At 33.4% G+C, this 18,255-nt stretch overlaps 1 pseudogene; it reads right to left on the bottom strand.

The window, feature by feature from the left end:
* The window catches only part of LOC105049076 (probable inorganic phosphate transporter 1-8), a 34,549-nt pseudogene extending 17,157 nt beyond the window's left edge, over positions 1-17,392 (bottom strand).
* Between the last annotated feature and the right edge of the window lie 863 nt (positions 17,393-18,255).

The raw sequence follows: 18,255 nt of genomic DNA, 5'->3' as shown, positions 1-18,255 counted from the left end.
CCAGTTTCATCATTCTGTATCATGCTATCATAATACAATAGTATACGAACTCGAGTAATGGCCATTTTCTCAGAAAAATCTATGACAAAATCAAAATCAAAATATTTAGTATTACTAATTATTTTATCGTTTCAAAAGATTTATATGATAAATGCATCATATCATCAACAAATAGGTACAGATAGATCCTATCCCATTGGAGAATTGCATTAATTCTATAGGTTAATTACATTAATCAAACGATATGCAAAGGGATCGAAAAAAATTTCGATAGTATTTTCTCTTAGTTCTCCCCACACGACTGAAAATGTATGAGGAAAACTAAAGAAAAATACTGTTCGAAATTTCTCTCGAACCCTTCACATATCATTCGAATAATGTAATTACCTATAGAATTAAATATAATTCCCAAACTATCTAAACTGGACAACCAATTGACCAATGTATATATTTTACGATATCCATACAAAAATATATAATCAAATATATATTTTATACGGATATCGTAGAATATTCTACATTGGTCAACTGATAGGTCTACATTTTCATGAAATATAATATATTTAAAAATTTTTAAATTAGGATCGAATCGAATTTTAAAATAAATTTGAATCTAATTAGATAAAAATAAAAAAATAATGAGATAAAAATAAAAAATAAAAAGATCGAAATAGAAGGACGCCGCAGGGCCCGCCACTGGCAGGCTACCGTGGGACCGCCACCGGCGGCCCGCCGTCGGGGGGCCATCGTGGGGCCGCCGCCGAGGCCGCCACCGGGGCCCACCACGGCCCATTGTTGGGGGGCCGCCGCCGGGCCCGCCGCGGCCCATCGTCGGGGGGTCGCCGTCGGGGCCCGCCGCGGGGCCGTAGCGGGGGGCCACCGTCGGGGGCCCACCGTCGGGGGGCAGCCACGGGGCCGCCGTCGGGGCCCACCGCGGGGCCGCCGCCTAGGAGGGGCCGCCTCGGGTGGGGAAGGGGTGGGGCAGCCGGCCAAGGAAAGGGAAGGGGCCCGCCGCCGATCAAGGGAAGGGGAGGGATGGGGCGAGGCGGCCACCAGCCAAGGGAAGGAGACCGCCGATGAAGCCAGATAGAATGTTAACCAACTGTATGAGGAGAACTGTCATTTGGTTTCTACTGATCCTGATTTTTCCCCTGCATTACGGGTATGGAAACCAGATTGTGGGCAGGAGGAATTGGGGCTTCAGAATCCAGCCCAGCTTTGAGTTCTTAAATCTTACTATTGGGTCTCTTTATGCCTTCTTTTTTTCATGAGGGCTGGTTTCTTACTGCAGCTAATGTCCATGGAGATATATTTACTGACTATGTATTATAGCTCATGTCTCTTTTAATGAGCAGTAAATTGTGGTTTGTGGAGTTCTAAATCCACTCTTAGATTGTTTTTTGGTATCATGTGTCATTGTTTCAAGCACTGTAGTATCACCACTGTGGCTTATGGCATTCTCACTGTGGTGAATTATTTCTATATGATGGATGGTCATTGGAGCTGTGGTTGTGTGCTGCAAGTTAGATTAATCCATCTGTTACTGCGGGTAGCTGGGCTGTATCTCTTTAATGGGGGCTTTATGCAGATTCACAAACATTGCTTTATTGTACCTGCTATTGTTCATCTTAATAATTTGAAGGCTTACGGGAAACTGTGAATTATATGCTCTTCTCTGGATTAGGGGTGAACCTATTATGCTTAGATTCTTCAGAATGTTACTCATGTGGATGTCTTTTTTTCCTTGTTGCTGATCAGATGCAGGAATGGGCGGAAGGAGCCAATATCTTCTTGCTCACTTACAAAACTTTATAACGCTTATAATGGCACGAGGATGCACTGTTTGTGGGCGGTATCTATTCTCTCTGCTTAATATGGTTATAGCTGCTGGTTACAGCTTTCAGGAAGGTTGCCAACACTCTCTTTTGCAGCTATTTTGTCAGTATATTAAGTCAGCCGGTCTCCTGTACGTTGCTAGTTCCTTTCTTTGTTATTGACTGTTTTGTGGTAGTTGTATACCTATTACAAGCTTGGGTTGTAATATTGGACATCTCTTTTATTTCCCGATCGGAATGCCTTTCTATCAAAAAAAAAAAAAAGAAGTTAAGCAGTATCACATTCGTCCTGGACGAAGCCCATTGGTTAAGCCGTCACATTATTTTTCACTTCAAGCACCTGTGCTTGCCCCAACCTCCGCGGAACCAACGAGGCCTCCAACAACCAAGTTGGAAAAATATAAATTTCACAAAACAAAACAACGTGCGTGTTGTAATTTTCTTTTTGACTGACGTGGCAACATGAACGCACGTCACGCGTTCTATTGTCAAACATAAGACTAAGATACAGTAGATCCGCCGACCGGATCCACCGTACCTCGATGGAAAGATTACTTCTTCTTGATATTGATATCTCTGTTGTCCTTGTCGGCCACATCACCGTGGGTTGAAAAAATTGTGCAAAGATGTGCCAGGTCAATTAGATATCTCGTTCCAATCAAAAAATTATAACATGCGCCTTACGTACCATATCAACAATGATAAGAACAAATCATAATAAAACATAGATAGCTGCAAGTTAAGACAAACGCATGATACATAGGATATACAGAAACCAATATGTATAATTGGCATGATGCATCATAGGATATAATATAGTATCTTATTTTTGTGAGTCCTATTCATCATGTAGCTTCTTTTGGATCGTCGTCTTCTTATTTTGGACAAATTACACTATACATCAGTTGCACCATTTTAGTGGTGCTCCTCTCACCAAATCTTATGTTGTTCTTGCGGTGAATTGCTATTGTGATGTATGTTTATGCACGTAATAGTAAGAGCAGCCTATCTATGCATGACGATTGCTAGTTATAGCCTCTTCTTAGCCAGCAAAAATTATGCAAAGATGCGCCAGGTCAATTAGATATTTCATTCCTATCAAAAAATTATAACATGCACCTTACGTGCCATATCAACAATGTATCGTAAGAACAAACCATAATAAGATATAGATAGCAACAAGCTAAGACAAACGCATGATACATAGGATATACAGGAACCAAGATGTATAATTGGTATGATGCATCACAGGACATAATATAGTATTTTGTTTTTGTGAGTCCTATTCACCGTGTAGCTTCTTTTGGATCGTCGTCTTCTTATTTTGAACAAATTACACTATACATCAGTTGCACCATTTTAGTGGTGCTCCTCTCATCTAATCTTATGTTGTTCTTGCGGTGAATTGCTATTGTGGTGTACGTTTATGCACCAAATAGAATGAGCAGCCTATCTGTGCATGACGATTGTAAGTTATAATCTCATCTTAGCCAGCAAAAATTTCTATCGACTTATGTAGCCTAGCGTTAGACAGAGAAACAACTTGGATAGGGTAGGTGGACTGCGTGGAAATTAAAAGGCGCCTCTGCAATTGACCTTAAATAAAGTTTAGAATGTGTATTCTATATTATCATGCAAACTGCACATCGCTTTCATCTGGTCACACCTTTTTTTTTCTCCTCTCTCCTTTGGATTGCAAATCCAAGTGCATTGAATGGTCATTAAGATATTCTATGCATTTTGATTAAGTCCACTATCTGATAAGTAAACTAAAATAATATAAAACTATATTAAAAAAACAAAAAACATGCGAAGTTGTTTGAGACTTGAGAGATGTGAGAATATGAGCTGTCCATATCATCATTGCATTCTGGCCGTAAAATAATATTTGGATAGCCAAAGAAAAGTCTGGTTACATGTCTGTCAACGTACAGGGACCAAGTACTTGCTTAGACAAAACATTTTCACGGACAAATTTTGATTCAACTTTCTGAAATGATTATAAAAATCAATTTATGTCATATATGCTTGCAATACAATAAATAATTTAATAGTAGTTATGTAGATTATTATTTTGAGTCTTTTGCTTGCAGCCATTCGGCCTTTACTTGGGAGGTGAGTGCTTTTTCTAATTAATTTAAATAAAAAATTTATTTATAAAAATAATTTAATTCTTAATTTATTTATCAGATTGATAAAAATAGGATAAAATATTATTCTGAATGGCATCTTATGATGACCATGTCATCTTCCTTTTTCCCTCATTTTTCACATAGACGACGAAAAAAAAAAAATAAAACCACCAAATCAAATTGTATTTTTTAAAATACCATTTGAAATGATGTTTTTTAAAACACCATTCCAAATGACATTTTAAAAAATATCATTTTATTTAATGATTTTAATTTTTTTCAAAATAAAAATAAAAAATAAAAATAAAAATTTTAAATTTATAAAAAAATAAAAATTATAATTTTGATTAAAATAAAAATTATCATTTCAAATTAGTATCTCCATTTCAAATTATCTTTTTAAAAAATATCTAAAAAAAATTGGTGTAAAAAAAATAAATTGAAAAAATAAAAATTATAATTTTAAATTTTAAGAAAATAAAAAAATTAATTTTAATTTAAATAAAAATCATCATTTCAAATTACAATCTCCTTTTCAAATTAATTTTTTTTAAAAAATATAATAAAAGAAGAAAAAAATGAGAAAAAATAAAAATTATAATTTTGAATAAATTTTAAAAAATAAAAATTCTAATTTTAATTAAAATAAAAAATATCATTTTAAATTATTTTCTCCATTTAAAATTAATTTTTTTAAAAAACATCTAAAAAAATGTTAAAAAATTAAAAAAATAAAAAATATCATAAAAAAATGAGAAAGAATTGAGAAAAAAATAAAAATTATAATTTTAAATTTAAAAAAATAAAAATTTTAATTTTAATTCAAATAAAAAATATCATTTCAAATTACTTTTTCCATTTCAAATTAATTTTTTTTTAAAAATATGTCAAAAAATAAAAAAATAAAAAGTACCATAAAAACCAAAAAATTTAAAAAAATAGGAAAAAAATTATAATTTTAAATTTAAAAGAAATAAAACTTTTAATTTTAATTAAAATAAAAAAATATCATTTCAAATTACTTTCTCCATTTCAAATTAATTTATTTAAAAAATATTCTAAACAAAGAAAAAAATGAGAAAAAAATAAAAATTACAATTTTAAATTTTAAAAAATAAAAATTCAAATTTTAATTCAAATAAAAATATAATTTCAAATTATTTTCTCCATTTAAAATTAATTTTTTTTAAAAAAATATCCCCAAAAAATCTTAAAAAATTAAAAAAATAAAAAATACCATGAAAAAAGAAAAATGAGAAAGAAATGAAAAAAATAAAAATTATAATTTTGAATTTAAAAAAATAAAAATTTTAATTTTAATTAAAATAAAAGACATCATTTCAAATTACTTTTCCTATTTTAAATTAATTTTTTTAAAAAAAAATTGTCAAAAAAATAAAAAAATAAAAAGTGCCATAAAAAAATAAAAAATTTAAAAAAATAAAAAAATAAAAATTATAATTTTAAATTTTAAAAAAATAAAATTTTTAATTTTGATTAAAATAAAAAATATCATTTTAAATTACTTTTCCCATTTCAAATTAATTTTTTTAAAAAATATTCCAAACAAAGAAGAAAAAAATAGCAAAAAATGAGAAAAAATAAAAATTATAATTTTAAATTTTAAAAAATAAAAATTCAAATTTTAATTTAAATAAAAAATATAATTTTAAATTATTTTCTCTATTTGAAATTAATTTTTTTAAAAAAATATCCCAAAAAATCTTAAAAAATTAAAAAAATAAAAAATAAAAATTATAATTTTAAATTTAAAAAAATAAAAATTTAAATTTTAATTCAAATAAAAAATATTATTTCAAATTACTTTTCTCATTTCAAATTAATTAATTTTTTTTCTCCATACCACACCGTACGTAGCTGTTCGTGTCCGTACCAGATCGAGATATACGAGTGCGGTCCGATTCATCTCATATATCGGTTTGAACTTTGATGGTTTCCCACCGACTTATCTGATTTAATTTATTTTTAGATATTTTAAGAAATATAATTAAATTATTCGATATATTATTATTATTATTTACGTTATAATTTTTATAGTCCTTTTAGCATAATTTTTTCTCTCTTAATGTTCTGAGACACATTAGAGGATGTGTATCCATATCCACAAAGCATAATATCCGATCATTTAAAATTAAATAATATAAAATAAAATCAATAATTAATAATATTAAATAGAATAAAAATATCAAGTGTACAAAAAATAGTACAATAAAAGTTTCAAAAATACTAAGTACAAATCTAAAAAAGATTAAGTCCCACAAGGATGTCGTGGTGCCCGTGGTCACTTGGACCTTCTCAAGAAGGTCCTCAACGGCTGCTCCTGCTCTTGCTGTGATGGCTTTTTCCCTATATCAGTGGAGGAGGTCTGCTGGTCATGCTGCTCAGGACTAACTGTGTTGTCGGATCATCTACGGACTGAGCGATCCGCTCAACCCTCTCATCTGGATACACGGATGGGCCTGAAAAGAAAGTATCATACTCATGTGGCCAACTGGTACCCGGTGATGTCATCTGGGGGATGTAGGAAGAAGAAGGTGCTGCCATCTGTGGATCAAAAGGCGGTGGCATCTATGCAGCATCTAGTGATAACATCTGTGGAATATACGGTGATGGCATATGTGGACATATGGTGACGACATATATCTCATATCTGACGCATCGGCTGCTCCATATCAAGGCGCATAGCTATATGGATCAACACCAATCGTCATCAATATTTCGAAACTTGTTCTTTCTATTCTCATGCAGTATCCGAATCCGTTCGTCCTCATCAGTCGTAGATAAAGCACGACGAGCATCCAACACAAGATCCGACATAGAATCAGTCTACAAAATAAAAATAAAATAATCAATATACTGTAAAATATAAAATAAAAATATAACACAAATAATATAAACTAATTTTCGTAGTCTTACCAAAAGACGCACAACAGAACTCTCGCCCTCGTATCCGAAAATTGCATACCGAGGCTGTCCAATGACTCGTACTGTAATGCTAAAAAACCAAGTCATATAGTCCTCGGTATATGAACGACCTCTCAAAATGGGATCACCATGAACAATGTGATCTCGATGTGCATCCCAAATATCAATGTACTCTGCATCTCTGATACGCCAGTCAATACGAGCTCTCCCTCGTCGATCAATACGATGAAGTCCCTGGTTGGTATCAAACTGCTCTGGAATGCTCTGAATCTGACCAAACTACCGCAGGACACGATCGGAAAGATGCCATTCTACTGCATCAAAACAAATAAGTGGCACCCTAGCAGTCCATATGTCATGTCCAACTGTACATATCTGCGGCAATATAGCCAATATCTCATCTGTATATGGCTCCCACAAAAATTGATAGTTAAAATAAAAAAATTAGTAAGCTAAAATTTTAATAGATTATGAATATTGTAAAATGATATTTGTAAAAAAATTAAATTTATCCGTCTATATGTATCAACTAGTGTATCCAACTGACACCTATAAACCCGTGCCACTCTCGTCGATACGTGATGAACGTTGAATACAACATTCCATCTGTTTCATAATCTACTCATGTTAAATAAATTTTATTAGATTTAAAATAGTAAGTTTCAAATAAAAAAATAATATTTTTATACCGATATCCTAATGGTCCGTCTAGTCTGAATGGAACATCAGGATCATGCTGCTCTGATGGCATCTCGAGCAACTGTTGTCGTAATAGATTGATAGTCGGCATATGCTCCCATACCCAAATCTGCAAATTTCAAAAAAATCATACATGATATACCCAATATGAACTATAATTGAATATTAAAAATAAAAAATTTTAATTCACATACCTATAATACAAGATAACCATCAATCTCGCTCTAATCAGCATAAGAACCCCAATACATAGCTCTGTACAGGCAAGCTAGTACTGCACTGCCCCAACTGAATCTACAAGCGAAGTCTAAATCCTCTAATAATGGCAAAAATATCAACTTCATCTTATTCGATGAAGTATCGGATAACAGGACACCACCTAACAACCGCAGCACCTGAATCCTAATATACTGCTGCACCATCTCCTCTGGTGCATCATCCGCAATATGAAAATATCGATAATGATCATCCAAACACTCAATCCTAAGTCGTAAATGATCAAAAAAGTGAACGTCGGGCTCAAACTCTAGCAATCGCAAGCACAAAGCCTGCCACTCCAGAATGGTAAGTGTGGGATCAACTCCGGTAACTGGATCGCCATCAATTGGTAGTCCAGTAAGAATGCTGACATCCTGTAAAGTGATGGTCGCCTCATCAAATGGAAGATAATATGTATGTGTCTCTGGATGCCATCTCTCAAGCAAAGCAGTAATAAGACCAACGTCCATCTGTATACGACCAATCTGATATACTCCATAAAATTCAAGATATCGTAAATAATCCAGCACTTTATGTGGGATGTCCTCTATCCTCCAGAAGTCAGCATCGGATCGTCGTAGACGAAAGTATCTGGACTCCTGCAATAAAATATAATAATTAAATAATATATATGACTTTTTAAAAAAATTAAATAGTAAATAGGATTGGAATGCTTACACCACCATCTAAAATAATCTGTGATCGATGGTTCTCCTGTAATGCAAGAATACTACTGTCTCGAGGATCAGGATGCCGCAGATCGTAAGCCATAATACGCTAATGAATCTAAAATAATGATATTATCACAAGTGTATTAAAAAATAAAAAATATGATAGTCATTCATTTTATGAGAAATATATTTTAAACACAATATTGTCACACAATACAACTTAAATACAAAATTCAGTTCATCTCTAGATATTAAACACGTATATTCAAATACAATCTCACAGAAATACATAAAATAATGATAAAAATACATCTTCGAAGCTTTTAATTTCTTCCACTGCTTGAAGTTGAAGTGTGTTGAAGTATCCTAGGACAGCGGCGACGGTCATGATCCTATTCCTTACAAATGCCACAGTGGTTCTTACTTTTTATTTGCCTACATCCATCTCATTTCGTAGTCTTGTTGACTTTGGTCTACCTTTATGTTTGGGTCTCAAACGATAATGATCAGGAATACATTTGAACATATGTGTATGCATCCAAGAATCTTCATGTGGCAATGGATTAAAGTCACCGCTCTAAGCATTCATATATGCTGTAATTGTATATGCATCATCCACAAAACCACTAAAATATACAGCAATTTTTTGACACACAGCTAAAATGTGTGAATATGGATATTTGTATATGCTCCACTTTTCACAAGAATATTTTCTTTCAGCTAAAGTAACAGTATGTGAATTTTTTCCACCTCGTAACCTTGCGCTTGCTCTCCTCCTAAGCACTTCATATATGCCTCTTTGAAGGTTGAATGCTGTTACTCGGTGCTGGTTAGTTTTAACTTGATCTTCAGCAAACTTAATTGCAACATGAGAAGTAAAAAAATTATTTGGATTCTCCTCTACATATCTCAAGGCTTGGGCATGTCTCGTATTGAAGTATTTCATAAGACGATAAAATGTCATTTGAATACAAGCTGTAATTGACACATTTCTAGCTCCTCGTAAAACACTGTTAAAAATCTCCGATAAATTTATAGTTAAGACACCATAGCGCAGGCCATCATCATGTGCCAATGTCCACTTCTCTTTTTCTATCTCGGACAACCAGCTCCAAGCCTCTTCATTCACTGTTCTAATCCTACCCATGATAAAGTTGAACTTGCGAACTTGATGAGTGCTTCCTGCTTGGCATACTGCTCTTTTCAGCTGCACATTTTTAAAATGAGTGTTAAAATTACTGCAGATATGTCTTAAGCAGTATCGATGATAGACGCGTGGTGGACTCCATCCAATAGACTCATCTGCGATGGCATTTAATATACCTGGATGCCTGTCAGAAATTAAGCATATTCCATTTCTATCTTTGACGATATGTGTTCTGAGCTGGAAAAGAAACCAACTCCAACTTGTAGTCGTCTCCTCATCCACAATTGTATATGCTAATGAAAATATCTCATTCTCTGTATCAATTCCTGTTGCAATTAACATCTTACCTTTAAACTTTCCATACAAATGCATGCCATCAATGCTGATTACAGGACGGTAGTGCGTAAAACCTTGGATGGATGGTTTGAAAGCCTAGAAAATATAATTTAAAACTCGAACATTGGAATTCACAGTTTGAAAAAAATTTAATGAAACAACTGTATCGGGATTTGCATATTGAAGTGCAGCCATATAATAGGGTAATTTAGCATAAGACGTCTCCCATTCTCCATAAATATCAACCAATGCCTTCTGCTTTCCACACCATACTTTCCTGTATGACACTGTATATTGAAATTGATCATTAACGGTTGCCACAATAGCTTCAACTTTAACACTGGGATCTTTCTCAACAATATGTTGGACTAGTGTGCCAATCATCCTTCCACTGACATATTTGTGGTCTCAACTCAACCCCGTAAACAAATAAGTGTGAGGATCCTCATATTTTATGATTTAAAAATATCTATGTTTTTTCAACAATGCAGCACGAAGCCTCCAGTTACAATTTTAAATATTATCTGATGATGCGTATCGTACAGACCATAATTTCGAATGCGACTGAACTACATTGTATGTCCGATACTTCATAATGTGATAAAGATCAACAGCTCTCCTTACATAATCTTTACTCTCAAACATTAGACCTTTAAAAAATTTAGTCATCGAGGAGTCCCAAAACTGATAGTCAGAGTTCAATCTTCGACCAACACTAACACAACCACCATCATCTATATTTATATCGTTAAAAAATTATGGAGGTTCATGCAAACGAGGTTGATGTTCTCCCATATTAATATTAGGCTGAACATCTTCATCATCATTCTCACCTTCACCATCATCATCATTACTGCTATTGTCTTCATCCATCTAATAGTCTTCATCTTCACTTTCATCTGACTCAAAGCCTAAATTATCAGAATTTATTCCACCGACTACCCAGTCATCGTTTCCTATATGAGTGTCGTCTCCCGCACTTACCACTACTTCTAATAAAGGAGAAGTCACCATAGCAGAAGACACAGGAGAAGTCACCATAGGACTCTGAATAATTGGACAACTAGGGCCGGTAGTAGTAGAATGTTGTTCAGCAAATATGGTCTCAACACTATCGGTTTGCACCATAAGAGTTACGAAAAGTGAGGAAGGCCCAACATTATTGTCCGCTTGAGTTAAAAACCGACTATAGTATCCAAAACTCGGTATATCTTCTTTTTCAATATATAATTCTAAAAATTGATATTCTGAATATTTCAAAGAAAAGGTCAGTATTTCTTCGACATTTTCATCATCATCAATTGAAACTAAGATATACTTACTCTGCATTAACTGTCCCGATAGATTAGGAGATTTTCATTTCAATTTTATTTTATATTTTTCTTTGTCTACAAGAATACTGCTGTATAAATGGTCCAATAATTCTTGATGTGATAATGATGAAGGTACTCTAATTATTCGATTTGCAGGATGACTGTACTGCACACCAGTTTCATTATTCTGTATCATGCTATCATAATACAATAGCATACGAACTCGAGTACTGGCCATTTTCTTAGAAAAATCTATGACAAAATCAAAATCAAAATATTTAGTATTACTAATTATTTTATCGTTTCAAAAGATTTATATGATAAATGCATCATATCATCAACAAATAGGTACAGATAGATCCTATCCCATTGAAGAATTGCATTAATTCTATAGGTTAATTACATTAATCAAACGATACGCAAAGGGACCAAAAGAAATTTTGACAGTTTTTTTTCTTAGTTCTCCCCACACGACTGAAAATGTATGAGGAGAACTAAAGAAAAATACTGTCCGAAATTTCTCTCGAACCCTTCGTATATCATTCGAATAACGTAATTACCTATAGAATTAAATGCAATTCCCAAACTGTCTAAACTGGATAACCAATTAATCAATGTATATATTTTATGATACCCATACAAAAATATATAATCAAATATATATTTTATACGGATATCGTAGAATATCCTACATTGGTCAATTGACAAGTCTACGTTTTCATGAAATGCAATATATTTAAAAATTTTTAAATTAGGATTGAATCGAATTTTAAAATAAATTTGAATCTAATGAGATAAAAATAAAAAATAATGAGATAAAAATAAAAAATAAAAAGATCGAAATAGAAAGATGCCGCAGGGCCCACCACTGGCAGGCCACCGCGAGACCGCCGCTAGGGGCCCACCGTCGGGGGGCCGCAGTGGGGCCACCGTCGGGGCCCACCGTCGAGGCCGCCGCGGCCCATCGTCGGGGCCCACCGTGGCCCGTCGTTAGGGGGCCGCCACCGGGCCCGCCGCGGCCCATCGCCAGGAGGCCTCCGTCGGGGTCCGCCACGGGGCCGCAGTGATGGGCCACCGTCGGGGGCCCGCGGTCGGGGGGCCGCCGTGGGGCCCACCGTCGGGGTGCAGCCAAGGGGCCGCCATCGGGGCCCGCCATGGGGCCGCCGCCAAGGAGGGGCCGCCTCAGGTGGGGATGGGGTGGGGTGGCCGGCCAAGGGAAGGGAAAGGGCCCGCCACCGGCCAAGGGAAGGGGAGGGACGGGGTGAGGTGGCCACCGGCCAAGGGAAGGGGACTGCTGATGGGCCAAGGAAAAAGCGGGAGAGAGAGAGAGGAAGAGAGAAGGAAGAGGGAGAGAGAGAGGAAGAGGAAAGAGAGGGGGCCAGCCAAGGAAAGGGGAGGGGCGGGGAGGCCGCCAGTGGACCAACTGGGGGGGCGCGCGGGCCGGCCGTCGGTCGTCTGTCGCTGGTGGGCCAAGGAAAAAGAGGGAGAGAGAGAGAGAGGAAGAGAAAAAAGAGAGGGGGCCGGCCAAGGGAAGGGGAGGGGCGGGGCGGCCGTCGGTGGCCCACCGACGGACCAACCGGGGGGGCGTGCGGGCTCGCCACCGACCGTCTGTCACCGGCGGGCCAAGGAAAAAGAGGGAGAGAGAGAGAGGAAGAGGGAGAGAAGAGGGAGAGAGAGAGAGGAAGAGGAAAGAAAGAGGGGGCCAGCCAAGGGAAGGGGAGGGGCGGGGCGACTACCGGCGGCCCACCGACGGACCAATCGGGGGGGCTCACGGGTCCGCCGCCGGCCATTTATCGCCGACGGGCCAAGGAAAAAGAGGGAGAGAGAGAGAGAGGAAGAGGGAGAGAAGAGGGAGAGAGAGAGGAAGAGGAAAGAGAGAGGAGGGAGCTCACCGTCGTCGGGAGCTCATCGCCATACCGTCGAAGAAGAGAAAACGTCGGAGAAACGTCGGAGAAGAGGGAGAAGAGGGAGAGAGGGTTTTTTTTTGGTTTTATGGTTCAAAAATGCCAAAAGGGATGGCATTTTCAAAAATGCCATTCTTTTTGGCATTTTCTTTCAATTTTTTTCTTTTTTTTATGATTTTTTTAATTTTTTTAATTTTTTTAGTTATTTTTATATAAGTTTTTAATAAAAAAATAATTTAAAATGAGGATAGTAATTTGAAATGATAATTTTTTATTTGAATTAATATTAAATTATAATTTTTTAAAAAATTAATTTAAATTAATTTAGTAATTTGAAATGATGTTTTTTATTTGAATTATAATTAAAATTTTTATTTTTTTAAATTTAAAATTATATTTTTTATTTTTGAATTAGAATTAGAATTTCTATTTTTTTAATTCAATTTTTTTCCCTTTTTTCTTTTTTTATGGTGTTTTTTATTTTTTTTACACCAATTTTTTTTATTTTTTTCAGATATTTTTTAAAAAAAATTATTTGAAATGGGAAAAGTAATTTAAAATGACATTTTTTATTTGAATTAAAGTTAAAATTTTTTTTTTTAAATTTTAATTTATAATTTTTATATTTTTTCCCATTTTTTATTGCATTTTTTATTTCTTTTATTTTTTTGAATTCAAATTCAAATTTTAATTTTTTTTATTATTTAAAATTATAATTATAATTTTTTTCTATTTTTACCATTTCTTTGTATTTTTATGAAATTTTTAGGTATTTTTTTCATTTATTTAGAATATTTTTTAAATAAATTAATTTGAAATGGAAAAAGTAATTTGAAATGATGTTTTTTATTTTAATTAAAATTAAAAATTTTATTTTTTTAAAATTTAAAATTATAATTTTTATTTTTTTATTTTTTTAAATATTTTGCTTTTTTATTACACTTTTTTTTTTTTTTTTTTTTGACATATTTTTTTAAAAAAATTAATTTGAAATGGAGAAAGTAATTTGAAATGATGTTTTTTATTTGAATTAAAATTAAAATTTTTATTTTTTTAAATTCAAAATTATAATTTTTATTTTTTTCTCATTTCTTTCTCATTTTTTTATGGTATTTTTTATTTTTTTAGTTTTTTATGATTTTTTTGAGATATTTTTAAAAAAAATTAATTTTAAATGGAGAAAATAATTTGAAATGATGTTTTTTATTTGAATTAAAATTAGAATTTTTATTTTTTTAAATTCATTTAAAATTATAATTTTTATTTTTTTTCTCATTTTTTTCTTTTGTATGATATTTTTTTAAAAAAATTAATTTGAAAAGGAGATTGTAATTTGAAATGATAATTTTTATTTGAATTAAAATTAAATTTTTATTTTCTTAAAATTTAGAATTATAATTTTTAATTCTTTTTTATGATATTTTTTTACACTAATTTTTTTAGTTATTTTTTTAAAAAAATAATTTGAAATGGGGATACTAATTTGAAATAATAATTTTTATTTTAATCAAAATTATAATTTTATTTTTTTATATATTAAAAATTTTATTTTTATTTTTATTTATTTTTATCTTTTTTTTGAAAAAAATTAAAATCATCAAATAAAATGATATTTTTTAAAACGTCATTTGGAATGGTATTTTAAAAAATGCCATTTGGAATGGCGTTTCATTTAGCAATTTTTTTTTCATCGTCTACATGGAAAATGGGAGAAAAAGATGGATGACGTGGCCATCATAAAATGCCATTCAAAATAGTGTTTTATCCTATTTGCATCAATCTGATAAATAAGTTAAAAATTAAGTTATTTTTATAAATAATTTTTTTAAAAAAATTAATTAGGTAAAGTACTCCTTGGGAGGTGCTATGTACGTGCCTAATATGACCACAATATACGTTGCTTAGTTCATCTCTTGTTTAGGCAAAAGAGGATAAGTCCAGGAGCAGTGCATCAATAGTTACCAAAAAAGGAAGAGCAGTGCATCAACTAAAAGTAGGAATATGTTTGTCATAAGAGTATTGCTACAAATTTTAGCTCTGGATACCACTTAGATCTGCCAGCCCTATATGGTATTTTAGGATTTGGGAGCTACGGATGGATAAATGACTAAAGTACTATTTGAGATTGCTATTGGCAGTAGAATTTTTGGAGCTTTTAAAAACAAAATTTTTGAAAAGTAAAATTTTTAAAAATAAAATTTTTATAAAAAATTATTTATTATTTCGTAACCACATTTATAAAGTACTTTGAAATTTTAATATATATTTAATAATTAAAATAAAAAAATATTTTTGATATGATAAAATAATAATAAAAAATATTATATAGTATTATATGATAGAGAATAATATAATATAATATTATATATTAAAATATAATATAATCTAATATAATAATATTATTATAATATAATTTATAATGTAATATAATATATTAGTTATAATCTAATGTAATAATAGATTATAATATAATATAATCTATTATATTATTATAATATAATTATATTATATTATTATTAAAATATTATTATGTTATATTGTATTATTATAATTTAATAATATTATAATAGATTATATTATATGTCTATAATATAAATATTATTATATTCTAAAATATTATTTTATTATATAATATTATTATGTATAAATTATAAAAACCTCAGTTGAAATTATACTTAAGCCCAATGATTTGAAAAACATATGCTAAAGCCCTTGACGTTTATTTTAACGTGACAGTTTAGTCCCCACCATTAGGCAGCCCATTAATCCAAAATGGGATTGAAATGCCACGTAATTAAATTTTTTTGAAATGATCGAAATGTCCTTCATCAAAGGATGAGTAAGATAAAAATCCTTCTCCCTTTCTCCTCTCTAGTCTTGCTTACCTCCATCGTTCAGATTTCTATTAAGGGAATAAAATGGAAGGCAAATCTGAGATGAGATGATGAGGTTCTCACCGACCCATCAAGGGAATGATGTGCTTGGGCTCCATAGGAAGATGTGGCCTTTGATAGTCCAGTGGTGGTAGGGGATGGCGAGGCCAAGCAGGAAAGCGATCATCATAAAGAAGCCCATAAGCTGGATCTTGAACCGGTTGATGATGTCGAATTGTCGATGAACGCAATGGTGAACCAGTAGCTAGGGACGGCATCGCAGAGGATGATCAAGGTCTAGGTGCGGGCAATCTTGTAGACTTCCTCAAGGGTGTTCATGGTGGCAGCCTTGGGGATCCAGCTGATGGCACTGAAGATATCTTTTTGGAAGAGGTTTTGGCTGTAAAAGGTGATGTCAAGGAGGAACCAGGTGGTGGCGGTGCCGAGGAGGTGCAGATCATGGTGGTAGGCAAATTCCTTCGAGAAGATGCCGAAGTCGTTGATCGATTTTTTGGTGAGTTGCTTCACTGTTTGCTGCTCCTTGATGATGGAGACCTAGAGCAGCTTCAACATGTCGACGGTGGCCTGCTTGGTGTTCCTGGTGATAAGCACGATGTACCAGACGGTCTCCGCCATCTTCATCCACTAGTAGTAGGTGAGTGCCATTGGGATGGTGCCGAACATGACAATTATCCACCAGACGTAATTAGCCTGAGGGATGGTGGAGGCAGATCGGTTGACGTCATAAGCCAGCACCTTGAAGCTGTCCTTGAAGGCGGTGGAGACAATGACAGTGACAATTCCATCGGAGAGGTTGCCGAAGCCCTGCATAGCAAAGGCAGTGGTGATGAAAGCACCGCAGGTGCGCTTATTGGTGTACTTGGACATGATGGTGGCGGAGAGCAGGTAGTCACCGCCGATGCCGAAGCCAAGCCAGAAATGGAAGAAGCAGAGGGTGGCAATGATGCCCTTGGCGGTGTGGTCGAAAGAGAGGCCGGAGGTGAGGGAGCAGACCACCATGAGCATGAGGGTGAGGCCATAGACCTTCTTTCGACCCATATTGTCGTCGAGCCACTCGAAGAAAAGCTGGTTAGAGAGCGTGCCACAGAAGGCCACACCATTGACGATGGCTAACTGCACATTCAGCAACAACGAGCTGGGAGTATTGGATGCGAGGTCGAAGTAGTAGATCCAACCGAGGAGCTTGGTCACTAAGGAGATGCAGAAGAGGTCGTAGGCATCGATGAAGAAGCCCATGCCAGCGATAACGATCGTCGTGAAGTAGAGAAAGGGGAAAGAAGACAGTGAAAAGGATTCTGGTAAATTTTATTTACTGAGTTATAGTGGAGAGCAATTTGGTCATTTTAGATATCTGAAACGGTTTGACTAACGATGTTAAATTTCAAGAGTGTAAGTATAGATTTTAAAAAATAGTGGGTATAACTATAATAAACGCAAATCTCAGGGATATTTTTGTAATTTATCCTATTATTATCATATATGTAATATAATATAATACATACTATAATATAATGTTATTATAATTATGATATAATATATAATATAATATAATATTGTGGATTGTAATCTAATCTAATCTAATAATAAATTATAATATAACATATTATATTATATTATTATAATATAATAATATTATATTATTAGTAAATATTGTTATATCAAATTATATTTTAATAATATAATAATACTATAATAGATTATATTATATATTTATAATATTAATTTATTATTATATTATATTTATAGTATAATAATATAATATGATATAATTATGAGATTTGTTAGTGCATATTTTTATCATTAAAAAAATTTTATTTAAATCAAAACAGCTTTTTGACATTAGTCAGAAAGTATTTTTGGAGGAAGCTTCAAAATAGAGCTTTTCTCAGGTAGACATTTTCAGTTTTTTGATAAAGTAAAAATAATTTTTTGATTTTTTATCAAACATCACTGTATCATCCTAAAGTCTTTCTGAGGGATAGAAAATACTTTTTGGTATTCTAAAAATTTAGCCAAATAAGATCTTAGGGTACTCCTCTACCGATCACCAATTGACATATGGAATTGGTGACATAAGCAATGATCAGGGAAATGGCCTTCAGCATTTGTCTTGGATAGCA

The sequence above is a fragment of the Elaeis guineensis genome, chromosome 7 (genome assembly GCF_000442705.2).
Source record: "Elaeis guineensis isolate ETL-2024a chromosome 7, EG11, whole genome shotgun sequence".
In the NCBI taxonomy this organism is placed as follows: Eukaryota; Viridiplantae; Streptophyta; class Magnoliopsida; order Arecales; family Arecaceae; genus Elaeis; species Elaeis guineensis.
This window is presented reverse-complemented; position numbering and strand designations above follow the sequence as displayed.